General features: G+C 39.8%; 1 long non-coding RNA gene across 1 annotated transcript in view; it reads left to right on the top strand.

Moving 5' to 3' along the window:
* LOC147015874 (uncharacterized) overlaps positions 1–20,971 on the top strand; it is a 56,890-nt gene extending 35,919 nt beyond the window's left edge. Inside the window, exon 3 of the long non-coding RNA XR_015049894.1 lies at positions 20,357–20,971. This is a non-coding gene — a long non-coding RNA (uncharacterized LOC147015874). The remainder of the gene's footprint in view (positions 1–20,356) is intronic.
* The last annotated feature ends 443 nt before the right edge of the window (positions 20,972–21,414 follow it).

The raw sequence follows: 21,414 nt of genomic DNA, 5'->3' as shown, positions 1-21,414 counted from the left end.
TCTTTGGTTTATGACCTTAAGCAAAAGATAATGATGCTTTCAGGTATGTCAATCAATATTGATGACTATCAATCAATAAATGCTTATGTAGCACCATTTATTTTGAAGCAAAATCTCAAACACTTCACAAAGAAAAGGCAAGAGATGTGAAAAAAATCCATTTTTAGCAAATGCAATGGTAAAGAGATTAGGGCAAACTTGGATTGCTAAGATGTGATAATTTTAAGAGGCAGTTTATGGTTAGCCAGGAACTATTATTGACAGCAAGCTGAACAACAGACTAAACAACATTCACGTTTTATTCCCCACCAGTTAAAATGTCGTTTTTACACTAAATGTGTTCGTTATACGAGATTCAACTACAGTTACTGGATTGACAGCAGAAACATTATGGTCTCAGCCCAAAAATATGCCATTCTCAGATCTCCTGCAATCCCTACAATCCAGTTTTTTTATCCAGAAAATCATCTCAAGTCAGAGTAATATATTTAATGATAAAATGATAATCAATTTCCGTTTGAAAGTTCATCCTCACATTATTCCACACAGAAAAAAAAATTTAAGTGCATTTTAATTTCCAATGTGAATAATTCATTCAAGCCTGTTGTTCTTCTTTCGGATGCTCCCGTTAGGGGTCGCCACAGCGGATCATCCGTTATGATCCGCATACTGATTTGGCACAGGTTTTACACCGGATGCCCTTCCTGACGCAACCCTGGTCGCCTCTTACGACACAGGAATAAGGATTTGGTTTCGCCATGATTCCAGGCTGCCCTACACCCTCTCATAGCGCGGCCCAGCACAGAGCACCGGTCCTCAAGCGATCCTCCAACCCAAGCCTCCGAGTAGCCGGATTAGGCGCACGAACACGAACAGGCGCACGCCACTACACCCAGTAGTAATTGATTCAAGCATATGTATGGAAATCGAGTATTTTTTTCAAAAAAGATCTCCGCATAAAGGATAAATGGAAAGCCAGATGCATGTAAATGGTGCTGAAAACCCTGTGCAGATAAATATATTTTGATCCCCAGCTCTTTGGACCTCCTCAACTCGCAGTGCCGCCATTGATGATCCAGGGTGAAATAACCATCATCCCTGCCTCAAGGTATAAGATATATATATATATATATATATATATATATATATATATATATATATATATATATATATATATATATATATATATATATATATTAGAGGAGCAGAGCACTTCATACTTCAAAAGAGTTGGGAGATAAAAAGAGTGAAAAGCTAAATCTCCATTTCACGGCCGATGTTACCATTTAGGCCAGGTGGAATAGCTGACATGTTGGTTTGACAACAGATAAGCAGACGGCTAACTTGATGTCGTAAAGTAATGCTTCCGAAACACTATGACTGCATAGAAGCATGCACACTGCACACCAGAGATCACCGAAGCAAGGGGAAAGGCCAGAGCAACCTGTAAGCTGACAGCGACTTATACAATCGGGATGCTCTATCAGAATTGAGAGGGGGAAACAATTAAAAACCTGCATTGCTTTTTACCACAACAATTAATTTGTCTCTTCCCCCCTCGTAATGCCTGTGTGCTCTTGTTAAATTGTGATTCATGAATGGCTGTCTTCTCCATTAGCACCTGTCTTCAAATGTGTTTGCTCTCATAGGATCTGAATTATATGTAACTGCTTTATTAAGGTAAACATGGTCGGCATAATTGTAATTCCTGAGTCGCTGCGTTCCTCGTGTTTCTTTTAATATTTCAGATTTTTACCCAATAATGAGGAATTCCGGTATTTTAAAAATCAAAACTTATTGATGAAAACTGCCCTAATGCTTCCTAAACACACACACACACACACACACACACACACACACACACACACACACACACACACACACACACACACACACACACACACACACACACACACACACACACACACACACACACACACACACCTTGTTTTGTATATAAAGTCAAGGCTCGTGGAAGAGCGAGAACACATAACAGAGAAACATTAGAAAGAGAGGGGGGAAACCAACAGCAGGGCTGATGCACAATTTCGACCAAGATTGACAAATAAGGGAACGAGTAAGAATGAGGGGTAGGGGAGGATGCAGCATGTGACCAAGATGGACAAATAAGGGAACAGGTAAGAATGAGGGGTAGGGGAGGATGCAGCATGTGACCAAGATGACTATGGAAGCAAACTCTCAGGAAGGAAATTTGGAAGGAAGTGGGTTTGGGGGGTTGGGTGGGGGGGAGGGGGGAGGTGATGTTGAGACAAAATAAACAGCAACTTATTTATCTGAAAACTAACCATCAACTTGCAAATGTGGCATGAGAAGACCTACCTCCACATATTACATATGCAATTTTGGGACCGTCACCAGAAAGGGGTTTCTGGGACTGTGTGCACCCTGCAGAAACCTGAGGGGTGGAAGGGCAAAGCATGGAAAGTTGTATAATCCTAGCCACCTGGGTTAATTGATTGGGTAAGAGATAATTGGTTATTCCCTCCATTCACAGGTCAGAGATGTGAGTGAGTCTTTGTTTTTCATTTATATGTTGACTGCGTTTTGAGGTTTGCATGTGGTGCATGCTCGTGAGCCTCGATGAAGCATGTTTCTGTCTGCACTTTCGCTGATGATTCGCCAGCAAGTGATGAAACCGGTCCAGCAGCTGAGGAGGTGTGTAGCATTGGGATTCTCGTGTGTGTATTATTTGTGAACGTCTTTACAGCTGTGGAGGAACTCTGGGAAGGGTTCGAAACAGCAAAGGGCTTTCCTTGGTAGCCTTTCATGGTTGCTTTATGCAGATTTCTTTGGCTAGAAGAGCATGGGAGGAGTCGATTTATTCATATAATCATAGCCACATGGGTTTAATTGATTAGGTAAGAACTAATTGGTGGGTATAGTCAAGTGACAAATGTGGGGTCCGGCAGCTGCCCGACCAGAGGGTGTACATTTCAAACAACAACCATGCCGAGCTCTTGAAGACCTGTTACACGTCACAGTTAAAAACACTTGATGGTGAAATTTCCAAATTTATGTTTCCATGGCAACTATTGTTTGTTTGAAATTTTCGAATATCGTGGGATGCATGACCTCTTTCTTGCTTTTGGTGATTCATATTTTATATTTAGTTGCATTCATTTTTTACATTTTTGTCAGAAGTGTTATGGGTGATCCTCGTCATGGTGGGACCTGGGATAGTGAAATGTGAGGCGTGTCTGGGCAAGGAAACAACTACACTACCGGTCGAAAGTTTTAGAACACCCCCATTTTTCCAGTTTTTACTGAAATTTAAGTAGTTTAATGTTTCAATGTACTCTGAAATTAAAGCATAGAACAAATAAACAATTGCAGATATAAAATAAATCATGGAATCATTTTGTTGAACAAAATTTAATCTAAATTTTTGAGTCATCAAAGTAGCCACCTTTTGCAGATATAACAGCCAAACATACTTGTGGCATTCTTTCTACAATGTAAATCAAATATTTTTCGGAAAGTTCTTCCCAACACTGTTGCAGAAGTTCCCACAAATGTGTTTCACTTGTAGGTTGCTTTGCTTTCACCCTTCTGTCCAGTTCATCCCAAACCAGCTCGATGGGGTTTAAGTCTGGAGACTGCTGGCCATTCCATGATTTGAAGCCTACCATCTTGTTCTTTTCTTCTAAGGTAGTTCTGACATAGCCTGTAGGTATGTTTTGGGTCATTATCTCGCTGTAGGATGAACCCCTGACCAACTAGGCGTAGACCAGAAGGTATTGCATGGCGCTGCAAAATGCTGTGGTAGCCCTTTTGGTTCAGGGTGCCAGTCACTCTGTGCAAGTCGCCGACTCTTGATCCAGCAAAAGAGCCCCAGATCATCATGCTTCCTCCTCCATGTTTGACAGTTTGTGTCACACACTGAGGAACATCCTTTCGCCTACTCAATGGTGTACAAAAACCCTGCGTGATGAACTGAAGATTTCAAATTGTGATTCATCGGTCCATAAGACCTTCTTCCAGTTTTCAGTAGTCCACTGGTGGTGCTTCATGGCACAGGCAAGCCTCTTTTTTCTTATTTTGCCATCTTATAAATGGCTTTCTTACTGCCACTCGACCTGTCAAACCTGCAGCTCAAAGTCTTCTCTTTACAGTTGAAACTGAGACTTCGTTACTTTGACCAGTGTTAAGCTGTGCTTGAAGCTGCTGTCCCGTGAGCCGCCTATCACGCAAGCTGTTGACTCTTAGAAACTTGTCTTTTTTTTTTTTTTTTTTTTTTTTTTTTGTATACCTTCTGATTGTGTTGTGGCTTTGGGTCTGTCAGACCTCTTCCTGTCAGAGTTTCCTCCAGTTTCCAAGTGGCTTTTGATGGTATAGGAAACTGTACTCACTGAGACCTTGGCTTCTTTGCAATTTCTCGAAAAGAAAGACCAACACTTTTCAGGGTTATAATGGTCTGTCTGTCTTCCTTTGTTAATCGTCTTTTTCTCACCATTATGATAGCAATATACTACTTCCTGCAGTGCAATATTGTCCAAATAATGCTTCAGAGAGTGAAGCAACACAGTCTGTTCCAATACTGCTTTTATACAGACAGAGGGTTTGTAACTAATCACCAAAAGTTGGGACACCTGTAGGAATTGTTTGCATCAACTTTCAATGCTTAATTTACTTCCATTGCAGCAGAACAGCTGCAGTTGATAACCCATTACTTGTTTCCTGAAAAGGGCTTTTTTAACAACTCTGAAATCTACTTTATTTTTCAGTTTTTGGTAACCTAAACTTTTTTTTTAACCTCTGGCAGTTTACCGCTTAGCTTTATTCCATTTCAGGTTATTCACTGGACTTGAACTGCTTAAATTTCAGTAAAAACTAAAAAATGGGGGTGTTCTACAACTTTTGACCGGTTGTGTACGTGTTGTACTTTGAAGTTATTTTCTGTATACTGTAGTCACAAAACTATTCCAGTTAACAATGGATAGATCAAAAAAAATTATAGAACTGAAATGCTCCATAAAGTCTTTGTTAATGAGTAACACTTGACAACATTTAAATATTGATGGGCTTTGTTAGAAGTTGGGGGCAAATGATACTGCTGAAAAAGATGGTGATAATTTATATCTCCCTCCACCCACCCCTTACCCCCATGATATTTGTTAATTTTATTCTCATTTTACAATGACTAATTCTACCTTGATGTTTTGACGATTAAAGCTCATTTTGCACAACATTATGCATTGTTGCATCACCACAGATTGTGTATATCCTCAGGGAGAACCTTTGGTCTGCTGGACAATGCCGTTGATATTGAGCAACGCACGACGAGGCAAGAGGAGAAATAATTTCGAATTTCTAGCCCAAAATGGAAATATAAGAATGCCAGCGTTTGCTCTAAGGATATCCCATCCGCTACCACCTGGAAACATGATAAATCTGTGGAAATTTCACAACAGATGCTCACTCAGCTTACTCACGAAAAGTCATCGGAGATAAGACATCCAGATAATGATGACCCAGGGTTAAAGCATCAAAAAGCAATGTGAACACACAACGATGAAGGCATTAAATAAATAAATTGGCACAGAGTTAATTGAACAGGCCTTGTGCATCCAAATTAACACCATCTTCTCTCCAACCTTTTGCTCTTCACAACAATGAAAGGTTCTAAATTAACTCGGAACATATGGCTGGTATACATGATTGGTCGATACTTTTGCCCTCAACTCAGAAGATTTGTCTTTAAAACACAGCATGACAGCTTGGTTCCTCCAAATTGGTTCTATAATTTCTTGTGCATTCTATTTTGTCACAAGTTCCTCTCTCAGCTTGAGTCACTAAAATATAACTCTTCTAGGAATCCTTCATTCTCAGTCAGGATCTCTTAACAAAACTGACAAAAATTTTTTTCTAAATTTGAAGAAATACCATTTGGTTTCTGGCACTGTGGCAAATAGATGACTTTCAAAATGACATATGAATGCGAGGCAAGGCCTTTAGCGCATGTGCTGTGTGCGCGTTGACACTGATTCGCTTCTGCATTTACAAGTGTGGTTATCTGCAATTCAAATCGTCTTTTTAACATAATTTTCAACATTTAGACAAAAAATTGGAAATTTCAAAATGGTCAACCATAATTGTTCCATCCCTTAATGCGAATCAGATTCATGGACGTATCGGATATACGAGAAATATCCATGAATGAGAAGTGTCAAATTCGTACCATTTCCTGTTAGTACAAGCGAGCAGCGGCCGTGGTTATAACACACATACAAACACACACAGATGCTTCTCCTTTTATGAACAGATACAAAAATGTGGTATAATTTCTCTTGTGGCCCATACAAAATATACATATGCATATATATATATATATATATATATATATATATATATATATATATATATATATATATATATATATATATATAGATATATATATATATATATATATATATATATATATATATATATATATATATATATATATATATATATATATATATATACATATACCAGGTGGGGTTGACTCTGCCTGTCATTCTTCTGAGGTCAGCAAAATGAGTCCCAGCTTGCTGGTATACTGTGTCATCCTTCTGAGGTCAGCAAAATGAGTCCCAGCTTGCTGGTATCCTGTGTCGGAGTTGCGACCCATCCAGGATTGTGCCCAATAGTCAAGGAGACTGTTGAGGCAGCACCAACGCTTTGCACAGAGTATGGTCCCAATAGATGGATGGATGTTGGCCACCATTTTTTGTATACTTATGATTTTACATGGGCAATAATTCATGTTTGTTTTGTTTTTTTTTCAATTGGTATCACTTTTATCTTTGATGTTGTTTTTGATGCAATGATGATGTAATGATTATTTATTTTATACTTTACAATGCAAACCATACAAATTTTAGTGTACCTTACAATGTAAACCAGATGAATTTCAGTCTTCAGATTGCCTTGTTTGGTGTTTTTTACATGAATAAACTGAAGTATTATATAATAGGAAGAGATGACTGTGGGTGCAGATGCAGGTTAAGAAGGGTTGTACATATAATAGCATAAGAGTCTTATGGAGGGACAGGGACAGGGACAGAGAGAGAAAGCCAAAGCTCCTGGTTGTGAATAATTGCCAGGAATCGCCTGAGGGACGAGTCTGTTGCTTTCCTGCACAAGTCTGCTGCATCCCCGTAAGAGCCTGCTGTACTCCCATATAAGTGTGTTGCACCCCCGTACTAGCCTGCCCACACCGGCAGAGATGCCAACCACCCTGTTTTTTTTTTCTGCTCCGCCTTGAGGTTTATTTTATAATTTGCAGGCCCTGCTTTCCCTACCCAATCTTTGCCGATCATTACCAGGGTTGCGACAATCGTTTTAAGTTAAGATACGTGTTCTGTGTTTGTCTTTTAAGGGCTCCAACTGCAATTCATGCCCTCAACTGGGGAAACATCCATTTTGTTTATCAAGTTATTGATTATTGCTGTGCCATGTTTTGTGCCTTGTTTCATTGTCAACATTGTCGTTATTAAATTAACCACATGTAGACATCTCCTTTTCTTCCATCGTGCTGTAGAACCTTAGATAGTTGTTAAAAAGCATGGATTGATATTTTCTACACATGCTTTGTATTTGGTTCATCACCACTTGGTTTTCCAGGGTGAGTTGCATGCTTGAGGAAATGTTTCATATTCAATATTCGTAGCATTTGCCAAAGTGATGATCCACTTTTGTTTTATATACATTGATCTGCATCCAAAGTCTCAAATCATTGAAGAGCAAGGTGACAGAGAATAGTGGGCAATGCACTGAAAGTGAAACAGTGGGACTAGAAGAGGATTCAACAAGGGGATGAATGGCCAAAAGGATCAGAGAGAAGAGGGAAGGAAACATAACAACCTGCAAGTCAGTGGGTAGGGTAAAGGGGGGTTAATGAAGAAATAAATATGTCGTGTGGAGAAAAGGACAGCTTGAAGAGGTGGTGCACTGCCAACCTGAAACCATGGAGGGAAGAGTGTGGATTGAACAGACTGAGGAAGGATGTTCCACAAGCGGGAGCAAAGTGAAACGAAAGTTGTGGAGATGACCAGAAAGCTTGGATTTTGGAAGTTACAACAAGAGAGGGGTGTTGGAAGAATTTGTGTGACTTGGAGGGACTGGGAATGGACAGATGGATGCCAGAGCAGAGGGAAAAATTCCCGAGGAGAGGTGGGAGAAAATAGAGACCACCAACCTGTTTGCATTATTGAGAATATAAAATATCGCTTACTTTTGAAGTCCATATCCTCACGATGCCAAACCATTCTAAATTGAATTTGTTGTCCACCGGAGCACTACCTATCTCAATGAGGAACGTGAAAGCCAATATACCACTTCAAGTGCTGATGCCTCTGTCCTTTGAGATTCAGCACATCGGCATGCCATTAAATAGGGCACAAATGATGACACTTCCTGTTTGAAGCTCGCAATGACCCTCAAGTAATTACCCAGATGAATAAGAGAGGTTGACCAAGTTAACGTGATAAAGCCTTCCCCTGCAGACCAACATATTGATGGCTTAACAGTTATGTTTGCTGGATAAATTGTCCTCTGAAGATTTCATGCACATATATTTTTCAGTGAAATCAATTTCCCATTTAATCACATGAGAATGCAATAATTACAATCTTCCAAATCTTCCCGAAATTATAAGACTATATACTATGCATTAGATGTTTTTAAATTGGTCAAATCATTTTAATTTTAACGTTTTGAAATCAAATATATGATCTAGTTATTTTAGTGGATAAACAATTTCTGTATTTATATTTTAATTCAATGCAGGATAGATAGTATGTGTACTTAAGGGATGTGTCAAGTGGACAGTTAGAAATGTTACACATGTAGTATTTTAAACTGTTAAGTAAATACAGATGAGGAACATTCAAAGTCAGAGTTATTGAGACAGATTTTAATAAAATGAAAGCAAAAAAAGATAATAAGAACGAGTAATTTTTTGAAATGACTTTTGCTATTTCACTTGAATATGCATCTGAAAGACCATTCTTCTTCATGGGGACCCAAGAGTAGATACTTTATGCTGATTAATAACATAATCCATCCATTGGGACCATACTCTGTGCAGAGCGTTGATGCTGCCTCAGCAGTCTCCTTGGCTATTGGGCACAATCCTGGATGGGTTGCCACTCCGACACAGGACACCAGCAAGCTGGCACTCATTTTGCCGACCTCAGAAGGATGACAGGTTGAGGCAACCCCACCTGGTATGAATTCAACAGCCAAGTGGGATTTGAACTCAGATCCCAAGCCCACCACACTCACCATTAAGCCAACACCAGGCATAATAATATAAAAAGTTTATTGTGAACCAAAGTTCATGAGATTTCAGATTTGTAGAACATGGAAATGTCAAAACGTTTTCTGGAAAACAACCATTTCCTTAGAAGCTGACACATTTGCAGGGTTTCCTGTTTGGCATGGAATGGTCTATGTATGGGTAAACAGGGCAGTCGGTTCGCGTGAAGACTTCGGGAGCCATTATGAATCTCAAATCATCACTGAAGTCTCCTGATTGTCCAGCTGTTATGGGAGAAAATCTCTGACAGGAGAGATTCATGTTTTCTGCTGAACTCTCCCCAAGTTGCACATAACAGCTACTGTATATCCAATTTGTTGTGTCTTGTTGGCAATCACTGCAAGCAATATATGTGTATATATATATATATATATATATATATATATATATATATATATATATATATATATATATTTTATTTTTTTTTAAGACAATTTTAACATCACTGGGCTGAATGTTTCAGTTTCCTCATTCCAACAAGAAATTAAATCTATTTTGTTTACTTACAAGGGGGTTTTGAAAAAAGACCTAATCTTGTTGCAAGGTGGTGTTTTGAAGATGTTAAGGTCATTCAGGTGTGAAAATGATGGCAGCAGCATACATGGGAGAGCAATACTTAAATGAGCCATAATCAAAGGCCTTGTAAGCTGTGACGTTCAGATTTATTGAGTAGGGACTCAGCACGAGAGAGCATACCCAGTCTGTGACTGGCTTTGGACGGTAACTTTGCTATATTGTATGACCAGCAGAGGTTGTGATCGATGGTGAGGCCAAGAAGTTTGCGGTCCTTTGGCAGTCGCTGATCAAGGAGGAAATATGTAGGCCACAGTATTATCTTTTGGGAAATGTGAGGTGAGAATGTGAAATTTTGCAGGATTAAATTACTTATTCCATGTGTCAAGCCAGCAGCATCTGATCCTTTCCAGATTTGCTGAGAGGGATGCAGGTGCTACTAGTTTGCTGTCGGAATGCAGTGAGGGGGTAGGGGCATGATAATGTGGAATGCAAAGTGCAAAAGAGGGTTTTGTAGGGTATTGGAGAAAAAAAAGAAAAAATGCTCAGAAGGATGACACAGTATACATACATTCGGTAAAAATAAAACTAATACTTTGACTGAAATTAACATACGTTGGCATACAGTCAAGTGTATCACTTGAGAGACAATATATGGGAATTAAATTATACTATGTACTCTCTTTACTTCCATTGAAGGATTAGGTTTGAGTGTGTTACATTTATGATTATACAAGGCTATTGGAGGAGCGGAAATGACAAAGGGTAGAAGGTTTATAATCTACCAAAGGGTAAAGAGGGATGGGTAGACATATTGTGGAAAGGATGAAAAAGACAAACGTTTGTGAATTTAATCAACACATCACACCATCATACTTCATTGAACTTTGTATATTGTATCTAAAGAACCCAAAAGAGCTTCACGATACAGATAATAGATATAACCACGATACAGCACCACACATACAATTTGCTATCATTAGCCTCATGCAAAGGTATTGCATTTGAGTCCGCTTGCTCGTTTGTCTGCCTGTCTGCCCGAACATAATGTGATAATCTTGGCCAAAAACACCAAATGTTGCTAGCCAGTATTACAAGTTATCTTTTTTTCAATCAAGTACCTCGATAAAGTGTGTACAATTGGAATGTCAGTATGACTACTAAGTATGTACAATTAGAATAACAAGGAAATTTGATGCAGGATCAGGCCATTTGCTCAATCCTGCCTGCACCACAGCAATACCATTTGAAATAAATTGGTCAAAATTAAATTTCATTGTGGGAATGAGGGGAGGATTGCAGATGAGAATCGTGTGGCAGGCTCAGGGGTATAAAAAAAATTTTTGGGGGTGGGCGAAGGCGGTTTTAGGGTGAAGAGTACACGAAACCCTCTCGTTGATGTATACACTTGCCCATCCTTACTCAAACTACCTACAAGTCCTGCCAATATCCCTATACTCCTCTATTGCCAATGCTTGTAGCTACTGGTATCTGTTTAATTCCAATTTAAGCGTATCTACTGTTTCTGCTGCCACTACCTTTCCATGGAGACCATTCCATGCATTACTCCCTGAGTAAAAGTCCCCTGCCTAACTACCGTCTTAACTCCTCCTCATCTTTACTCTCAGGCTATGGTGCCTGGTTCTATCACTGTCCATTTTCCTGAAAAACTATTCTGAAATTATGTTTATCTCTAGATTTCATTATCTTAAACATTTCCATCATATCTCCTCATAACCACCTCCTTTCTAGTTCAGCCGCTCATCATAGCTGAGTCTAGCTCGGCCAGGAATCAATCTAGTAGCCATGCGCTGAACCCTCTCTATGGCAGCTATGTCCTTCCTGAGTTGTGGTGACCAAAACTGCACACAATATTCTATATGTGGCCCTCATTAAATTCCTGTACAATGTTAACACCAGCTCTTTTGATTTATAATTGATCCCCCTCCTAATACAGCCTAAAACCCGATTTGCTTTATCTATAGCTGCCTGACACTGTGCTGCTTGCTTACCTCCCATATCCATTACCACCCCCAGATCCTTCTCCTGTGTGACACACTCCAAAATTACCCCTTGCATCTTGTAATCTAAATTTTTATTGTTCTTTCCTATCCCCAATAGCTTACACTTGCTCAGGTTAAATTCCATCTGCCAATTTTTTGCCCAATCTATACAAGTATCAATATTTTCCTGAATCTGATCACCCCCTCTGCTATCCCACCTGACCTCCAAGCTTTGTGTCATCTGCAAATTTGGAAACCTTACTCTTTACCTCATTATCCAAATCGTTGATGTAAATAATGAATAGTAATGGTCCGAGTACTGATCCCTGAGGTACCCCACTACTTACATCCTCCCAGCAAGACATCCTCCCACTCACAGCCACTCTTTGGTTCCTATCACGAAGCCAGTTTGCAATCCAATTAGCTACCTGACCAGCCACTCCACAAGCCCTCACTTTGGCTAACAACCTCTGATGTGGTCCCTTATCAAATGCCTTTTTTAAAGTCCAGATATACTATGTCCACTGCCTTTCCCTCATCCACCCAATCAGACACTGCTTCATAGAACTCGAAAATAATTGTTAGACAGGAACTACTTTTAGTAAACCCATGCTGACTACCTTTAATTAGTTTGTGTTTGTTCAAGTGGTTCCTCATCTTGTCCTTAATTAATGTCTCCAACACCTTCCCCACAACTGAAGTCAAACAAACAGGTCTATAGTTTCCCAATTCTTCTCTGTAACATTTCTTAAATAATGGTGTTACATTTGCGACTCTCCAATCTGCCGGTACCTGTCCTGGCTCCAGTGAACTGTTGAAAATGTCCGTTAACATCTCGCTTACCTGCTCAGGTACCTCCCTCAATACTCTCGGGTGCATATTATCTGACCCAGGAGCTTCATCTTCTCTTAGATTGCCGAGCTGTTCCTTTACTTCCTCCACTCCAACCTGGATTTTCTCTATAAAAGCCCTTCCTCACCTCCTTGATATATACTCAGCTGTTGGCAATTCTCTTGACTGTTCTTGTGTAAAAGTTGAAGAAAAATACCTGTTTAATAAGTCTGCCATCTCACCTTCATCACTAACCACTCCAGGTGCTATTCCTCAATGGGCCCACACTGGTCCTTATCTGTTCTTTTCCCCTGATATATTTAAATAAAGCCTTGCTATTATGTTTAATATTCTTAGCCATGTCCTTCTCATACTCTCTTTTGGCTTGTTGAGTTATTTTATTAACTTGCCTCTGTTTACTTCGATAGTGATATACATCTAACTCCAGTCCTGTTATTTTAAACCTAATAATTGCTTTCTGCTTCTCCTTAATGGCATTCCTTATCTCACTGCTCAACCACCCTGGACTCTTTCTACTTGTAGTTTTACACCGCATTGGAATGTACTTACTCTGCACTTTACATATTTGGTCCTTAAAGGTTTCCTATTTCTCTGATGTTGATTGTCCTATTGTTAGCTTCTCCCAATCTACACACCCAACTCTCTACTCATACCCTGAAGGTTTGCCTTCCTGAAATCTAATAGCCTTACTCCACTATCTTCAACTCCAACTCTTATCAAAATCCTTACACACATTACATTATAGTTACTTGATCCTAAATGCTCCCCAATCTCCACCTCCTCCTCCATATTGGGATCATTACTTAAAAGGAGGTCGAACACTGCACTCCCCTTCGTGGGCTTATATACAAACTGGGTTAAAATGCAATCCTGGACTTCATCATGGAATGCACCCTCACTACTGCCTGCATTCTTTGCAACCTTACCAGTGCTTGTACTCGCTGCAACCACACCATTGGCAATCTCTGCAAACCCACTCGATCCACAAACAGCCAACTTTTCTCAACAAATTCTTCACATTCTGACACCTGCTATATAGTATATATCCGTTCCTTCAAGCTTGCAATAACTGTCTTCATGTGAGCTATTTCCTTACACTTCCTACAACAATGATTACCCTCTCTTTCCACTATCCCTGATGTGGCCCACAGCAAGCATCTGTCACGCCATTTGTAATCTTGTCTTGTCCTTGTTTCCCGATTACCTTGCTCCATGTTACCCCTTTTCAAAACCAAATCTCCAACTGACTTATATTAACCACTCGACTCGGAGTGACAAACAAGTAAGCCTCACCCTGCCACTTCCAAATAAAATGAAGACAATTACCCGCTAGTCTGCTCCAAACACAACTGCAACCTTGATTGATACCAAATATACAATACCTGACTCAAAATCACAATAACAATCCCCAAAAAACAAACAAAAATAAACACTTATGTTCTGCCATTATTCGCTCTGAAGTCTGCATCAATGCGACGACGTCTATAAAGTACATACCATTATAATGCGAGCAAGTCAATAAAGTACATACCATTAGAATGCGAGCACATCAATAAAGTACATACCATTAGAATGCGAGCACGTCAATAAAGTATGTACCATTAGAATGGGAGCACGTCAATAAAGTACGTACTATTAGACTGTGAGTATGTCTATAAAGGATATATTATTAAGAATGTGAGTACATCTTTCAAGTACGTGTACAGTATTATGAACGTGAATGCATCTATAAGTATAGTTTAAGGCATGTCCTATTAGAATGTGAGTATGTCTACAAAGGATATATTCATAAGAATGTGAGTACATCTATGAAGTACTTGTACAGTATTATGAACGTGAGTGCATCCATAAGTATAGTTTAAGGCATGTCCTATTAGAATGTGCATACATCTTGCACACAAACACCACACAAAACAAGTCCTGGCGAGGGTTTATAATCTCTGATTGCACTTTTTCGTTTGAAATGTATGAAAATTGTGAAATGAAACAAAATCGGTATATCAGAGTAAAGGATGAAGCCTGAAGATCAGACTTTGAGCTAGGGATACGACGATTAATCACGTACAAGGGTTTAGTTTTATGTTTTGCATTTGAGCTGTTGTAATAAGCCATCACAAGGTAATAGAGGCAAACTATTTTGTGATACATCACATCACAAGGTAATTTAGGTACACTAGAAACACCCACTTCCTTCAGGAGCATTGGCAAATCGTCTCCACCCCCCCCACCCCCTCACAGGAGTAAGTGGGGGAGGGGGTACCCTGGGGACTACTAACATGTATGCAAACTTTGGTGGAAATTGGGCAAGCCATGTTTTATTCCATGATTTTCAGATGTACGTATGAACATACATACATACATACATACAAACATAGACGCGTAAAGAGAATTGCCTTTTTAGTCCACGACTGGTTTCTTTGGAGGGGACTGTAGGTTTGCTCTTTGTCTGTCCGTCTATCTCACCTGTAGTTTTTCAGACTTTTTTTCCCATACCCCTTTACATATTCAACTGAAACCTGGTGCATGACTATTATATTATAAGTTACAGAACAAGTTCAAGTTTCAGGACGTTTCGTCAATTCTTCACAGAGTTATGCCCTTTTTGGACTTAGAAAATATCACATATTATACATGGGTCAAAGTTCAGCTGCTCTGACTCCACCCCAGTAACATAATGCGCCACCATTACATGAAGCTGCACAGATCGGCAGTCCTCAGGCCTTCGGCCTGGGTGTTCGTCCATGGCCCAGGGCAATTTGAATGATCGCAGGTATACAACAACAATGTATTACATATGCATTTCAGACATATGCATGATTTTGCTTCGTGTATGTAAATCGGGTTTTTAGTCTCCTACTGGTTTCACCAGAGGGGACGATAGGTTTTCTCTCCGTCTGTCTGTCTGTCCGTCTCACCTGTGGCTTTTCAGACTTTTTACCATTGCTTTTAACATATTCAACTGCAACTTGGCACATGACTTTAGTATGACAGTACTGCAGCATTGCAAACCAATTGTTCGACTTTTAATAAAAGCACCAAAATTGGTACATATGTTGACGAATGTATCCTGAACAATTCTGGATATGGAGCCACTCGAGATTTTGCCTTGGTCAGCTTTGGCGTCCATTTTCCATTTTGGAAAATGGCCGCCATTCTACTTTAACAACATGGGATATCTGGCATTGTTATTCTCTTTGTCGGTTTCTCAGAGGTGATAAATACTCCATGTGATGTGCATTTACAAAAGAAAGCAATACAAATGTCATTTGTGTTGATTTATTATATTTCCAACCATTGTATTGGGGAAAAATGGTCATTTTTGGGACCTCGTTTGGGATAGCTACAAAGATGGCTCCTTGAAGACGGCGACAAGGGAGAAACGAGGAAAAGGGGTGCGACGGCGCGTGGTGAGCACCGCAGCTATAAGAGGAAACTGGCAGAGTTTCCTACGTGTCGACGCAAACAAGGTGGAGCTCTTCACCTTCCTGTCCGATGTGCTGGTGCAGTCCTTCAATGACGAGGCAAAGGAGCTGGTAGTCACTGATGGTGAGGCAGTCATCTGCCTTCCAAGGCAGGAAGATGAAAGCTCTCTGGCTCCATGCAGTCAAGAAAAGTCGGACACTAGCATCATGCTACATGTAGCCCATGCAGCAGAACATGACCATCGTCGGATTCAAGTTCAAACCATAGACACCGACGTCGTGGTCTTGGCGGTGATCGTAGCCCAGGCACTACCATGCGTGGATGAACTCTGGATTGCATTTGGGATGGGCAAGAACTACCGCTACATCCCTGCCCATTAAATAGCTGCCTCCCTCGGTCCACAGAAGGCACCTGCCCTCCCTGTCTTCCATGCCATGACTGGATGTGACACGGTATCAGCATTCGTGGGGCATGGGAAGAAATCTGCCTGGGCCACATGGAATTCGTTTCCAGAACTGACAGATTCTCTTGTGACCCTGACCACCACGCCAGTCAACATCCAGGATGACACAATGCACTGCATTGAAAGGTTTGTGGTGCTCCTCTATGACCGCACCAGTCCATATACGGACGTCAACGAGGCCAGAAAGAAACTCTTCGCCAAGATGAACTCCGTCCAGCGCATCCCACCTACCTACGATGCTTTGGAACAGCATGTGAAGAGATCAGTCTTCCAGGGTGGCTTTGTCTGGGGGCAGGTCTTGGTCCCTCAACCCGTGTTTCCATCACCAACAAGCTGGGGCTGGCGGCAAACAGAGGATGGGTCCGACGAACCGCTCTGGACCACACTCCCTGAGGCTTCAAAAAGCTGCTTCGAGTTGGTGTCGTGCGGCTGCAAAAAAGGCTGTAGAAACCGCTGCAAATGCAAGAAGGCTAATCTGCAATGCACTGGACTGTGTGCTTGTGAAGGAGAATGCTAGTAGACAGACGCAGTAGACACAGACTGAGATATCGGCCTAGCTTAGAATGTGCAAATGCAAAGTCGCATTGCTTGTAAAAGTGTTGACTTCTTGATCCAGAGCCAGCACACTTGAGCTCAGAAACTCATATTGTACTAGACTGATGTATGTGTGTACCATGTTTCCTGGTAGAATGGTAGAAGACAGTAAACCATAGCCACTTCAAAGTGAAGTGTGCAATTATTTGACTACATTTTCTGAGTTTGTCATTATCACGATTATCAGTTCCCTTTTCAAAATCGAGTAAAGTATGTAATCTATAATGCATTTTTTGCTGATTCCAACCCCATTCAATGTGATGAATATCATTTGACTCTTGTTCTCCAGGCAATAATGGGTACTTTTCAGCAAAAAGTTTAAGGAGAGCAGCAATTTACAAATCAAATAATGACTTTTTTACCGAAAATACCAGCTCATAATATACGAATACGCCTTTTCATGGTCAATTTACTGAATTTTACACTTTCCTTATATCTACCACCAATACAATAAGAAAATAAGAGCATATAGCCAATTTCGCTAAAGTAGAATGGCGGCCATTTTGGAAAATGGTCGCCGAAGCTGACCAAGGCACAATCTCGGGTGGCTCCATATCTAGAATTGTTCGGAATACTTTATTCTACATGTGTACCAATTTTGGTGCTTTATGCAAATTTGAACAATTGATCTGAAATATCAGACTACGCTGCAGGACTATGATAAGTTACAGAACAAGTTCAAATTTCAGGGCGTTTTGTCGATTTTTCACCGAGTTATGCCATTTTTGACTTTGAAAATATCACATGTTATACATGGGTGAATGTTCAGCTGCCATGACTCCACCCCTCTGCTTTACACCCAATGGCCGGACAGCTGGCCTGACTCCACCCCAATAAAATTAAGTGCCACCATGACACGAATCAGCACAAATAGGAAGTCCTTTGGCCTGGGTGTTCATCTATGGCCCATTGCAATTGGAATGATACCAGGGATATAACCACGATGGATTATATATTCACATAAGCCGTGCTCATGTTTTTGATTTCCATATGTGCATCGGGTTATCTTAAACATGAGTGCGGGCCCGTACGTGCGTGCCTGTATGTGCGTGCCCGTACGTGTGTGGCCGTACGTGCAAAAAAAAGAAGAATTGTGACGTCAATTGTGACGTCATAGCACCGTGTACTGTCACTGAAAAAAAAAAACTTTCAAACCGCGTGCCAGAAACAACAACCACACAGGCCGTTCCTTCACTCTCGCGTGCCCGTACGTGCGTGGCCGTACGTGCAAAAAATTAAAAAAAAAGATTTGTGATGTCAATCATGATGTCATAACACCGTGTCCTGTCATTGGTTGGTAAATAAATGGCCATAACTTGGGAACCACTTGTCCAATTAATATCAAACCTTGAAAAGGCACATCCACAGGGCCCCAGCAATATACCTGGCAAGTTTCAATGAGATCAGACCAGTGGTTGTCGAGAAACAGCGGTCGCAGACACACAGACAGACACACACACTACACACAGATTGCTGGAACTATAGATAGATGAAATAGGCAAAGCATAGAAATGAACAATACACAGTGGGTTTGAAAGGTTCTTCTTCATTTTGGTTCCAGTATCGGCTCGAGCGTGCATTAAAGCAAACTAATTTTTATCTCCGGTTTGTTATCCTCATTGTCTTTATTGGTTTCTTATCTACAAAATATATCAGTCATTGAAAATTGCATTTCCTTTTATTTTCCCGAATGGACCCAAACACTGTGCTTTAGAGAGTTTCTTCTTCTTAATTTTTGTTCCGTTTTTGGCTCGAGCATGCGGTAAACACAAACTTTTTTTTTCTTTTTTTTTATCTTTTGAACATTCATTGGGACTTGTAGGGGATATGTATTGCAAAGCAATTCTCGCTCTTGTTTAATATAGTCGAATGTAGCAGCCATTTGGACCATCATGTCATATACATGGTAACATTTACACATTGCAGACAATGCTAATTATACAGTAATCTCAAATCAGGAGAGTTAGCCAAGGTAATGAATGGCTCTATTTATTATTTAGGCTCTATTCTATTTTTAGGCTTATTTCTATTTTATTATATTTTTATTATTTCAATTTTTTTATTTTTATTATTTTTAGGCTTATTTCAGCACTATTTTCACTTCTTCTTCTTCTCTTTATTTTAATTTTTTTTAATTTTATTCTTTCTTTTTTATTGTATGACTTGCAATTTATTATTCAACTGTTCAAATGTATAATTGCAAGACACTATTCCAATTCCTGAGGAGCTTATTTTCTACAAGCATTGCTTTTTATTCAGTTCCTCCATGTTTCATATTAACAATTCAAATATCAGTCTCAGAATAATTATAAATTACAAAATGAACTGTTATTATGTAGTTTTATGTACATACTGTTATTGATCTATTTCAATTTTGTTTGAATGAGAACTTGAAGCATGAAGGAAACCAAAAACCAAACACTGCAATGACTTACTTTTTTTGAAATACATCATGTGGTGCTCAATATGCACAAAATAAATGGACAGGACAGCCAGCTTTATGTCCACACTGGAATAGAGGAGTGGTAACACCCCTTGCTAGCAATATACCAAAACGACAGTTTTTCGTTGGTTAGGATCAATGGTTTTGGGGTCAAACTGAGACTAGAAATTTGAATGGTAAGCACCCTGCCAATTGATCTTATTTGAGGGAAAGATCAATGATAAAAAACGGCCTGCTGTCACCTCATTCAACATTCACGTCTCTTCAAGCGTCAAATGCTTTGCTTCCAACCGCTAGGTAAACAATATTCTTCCTCTTTATTTTATGGCATTAACACGAAGCATATCACACCTTTGCTGACATCAATTTGAGCTCAGCAAACTCTGAGCATGCCAGTGTGATGTGGAATATAGTCTGCACCATAAGTATTCACAATCTTGTTATCATCAATTTCCAGTGAAAATATATATCCACGACAGGGCTTTCCAGTCCAGCTGAACGATCGAAGAGATGATGCTCAGAATATAGAATGGTCTCTTGTGTAAATGAGGCATGGGTCAGAAGGTGTATCGGTCCATGGTACCCTCAAAAAATGCTAATTAATCTCCGATATATCCAATCGATAAGTTTACTTTGTTGTTTACCTTTGATGGTGGATAAACATTTGAAGAATTCACTCTTGTTTGTAATAATATATTTTCACCCTCTCCCTTATCCCTTTGTCTGGTGTGCATGAGGCACAGGTCACAAGGTTTTTGCAGGTGTCTGAGTATCCTTCACAAGGTGTCTGAGTATCCTTCACAAGGACAAACCATGGAATTTGTTGGAGTATTCTTCACAACGACAAACCATAGGATTTGTCTGAATGTCCTTCACAACGACAAACCATGGGATTTGTCTGAATATCCTTCACAAGGACAAATCTTCCTGCATATTCTAAATTAATTTCTCATCAAATAATAATGACAACCTGTACACATTGAAGGCAAGGATGTTTCTTTTTTAATCAACTTGGATGTATTCTTGCTGGGTAGTTTGTTTAACATGCTAAAAACATGCTGCTGCTACCTCTGCCTAGCCTTGCTTGCACTACCATTATGTATTTAGGATTTCTGCACACACCAAACATACTTGACTCTCAGATTTGCCGATGGCTCATTCGACCTGCGACAGAACGTGCGGATTGTTCTTTTTCTGTTTGTGTGCAGCGAAATGGAAAATGCCAAACCTGGAAAAAAAAATTGCAGAAAGCTTTCAGTAAACAGAAGTATGTAATGATCCATCAGGCTGTCGTGGTTGAAGTACCCATAAAGGCTACGATATGATAGATGTCTATTATTAAAGAAAAATGGATCTAATACTTTTACTTTCTTCACATTATTATTTAAATAAATGTAGCAGATGGAAAATTATGTCGTACTTTGGATTGTTTTTTTTTTTTAACACACTGATCCAAAATTCAGGGAAGGGTTTGTTCATCGATATATCATGGAGCAAATGTATGGATGTATGTATGTATGTATGTATGTACAGTGACCTGCAAAAGTATTCACACCACCTCCCCCCTCCAAAATTTTCACATTTTGATGCCACCTGAGCTTACTTCATGATGCTTTCAAATCAGGTGAGACTTGAAGATTGCAGTCCATTGACGATACCCATCAAACTTGGCAGAATTAAAGAAATTTTCACATGAACAATGGGAAAATATTTCACCATCTCACTGTACAAAGCTGGTAGAGATCTACCCAGAAAGACTCATAGCAGTCATTGCTGCAAAAGGTGGCTCTATCAGCCACCA

Source organism: Eptatretus burgeri, chromosome 12 (assembly GCF_056783735.1).
Source record: "Eptatretus burgeri isolate ZD-2024b chromosome 12, Ebu_testis_v1, whole genome shotgun sequence".
NCBI classification, from domain to species: Eukaryota; Metazoa; Chordata; class Myxini; order Myxiniformes; family Myxinidae; genus Eptatretus; species Eptatretus burgeri.
This window is presented reverse-complemented; position numbering and strand designations above follow the sequence as displayed.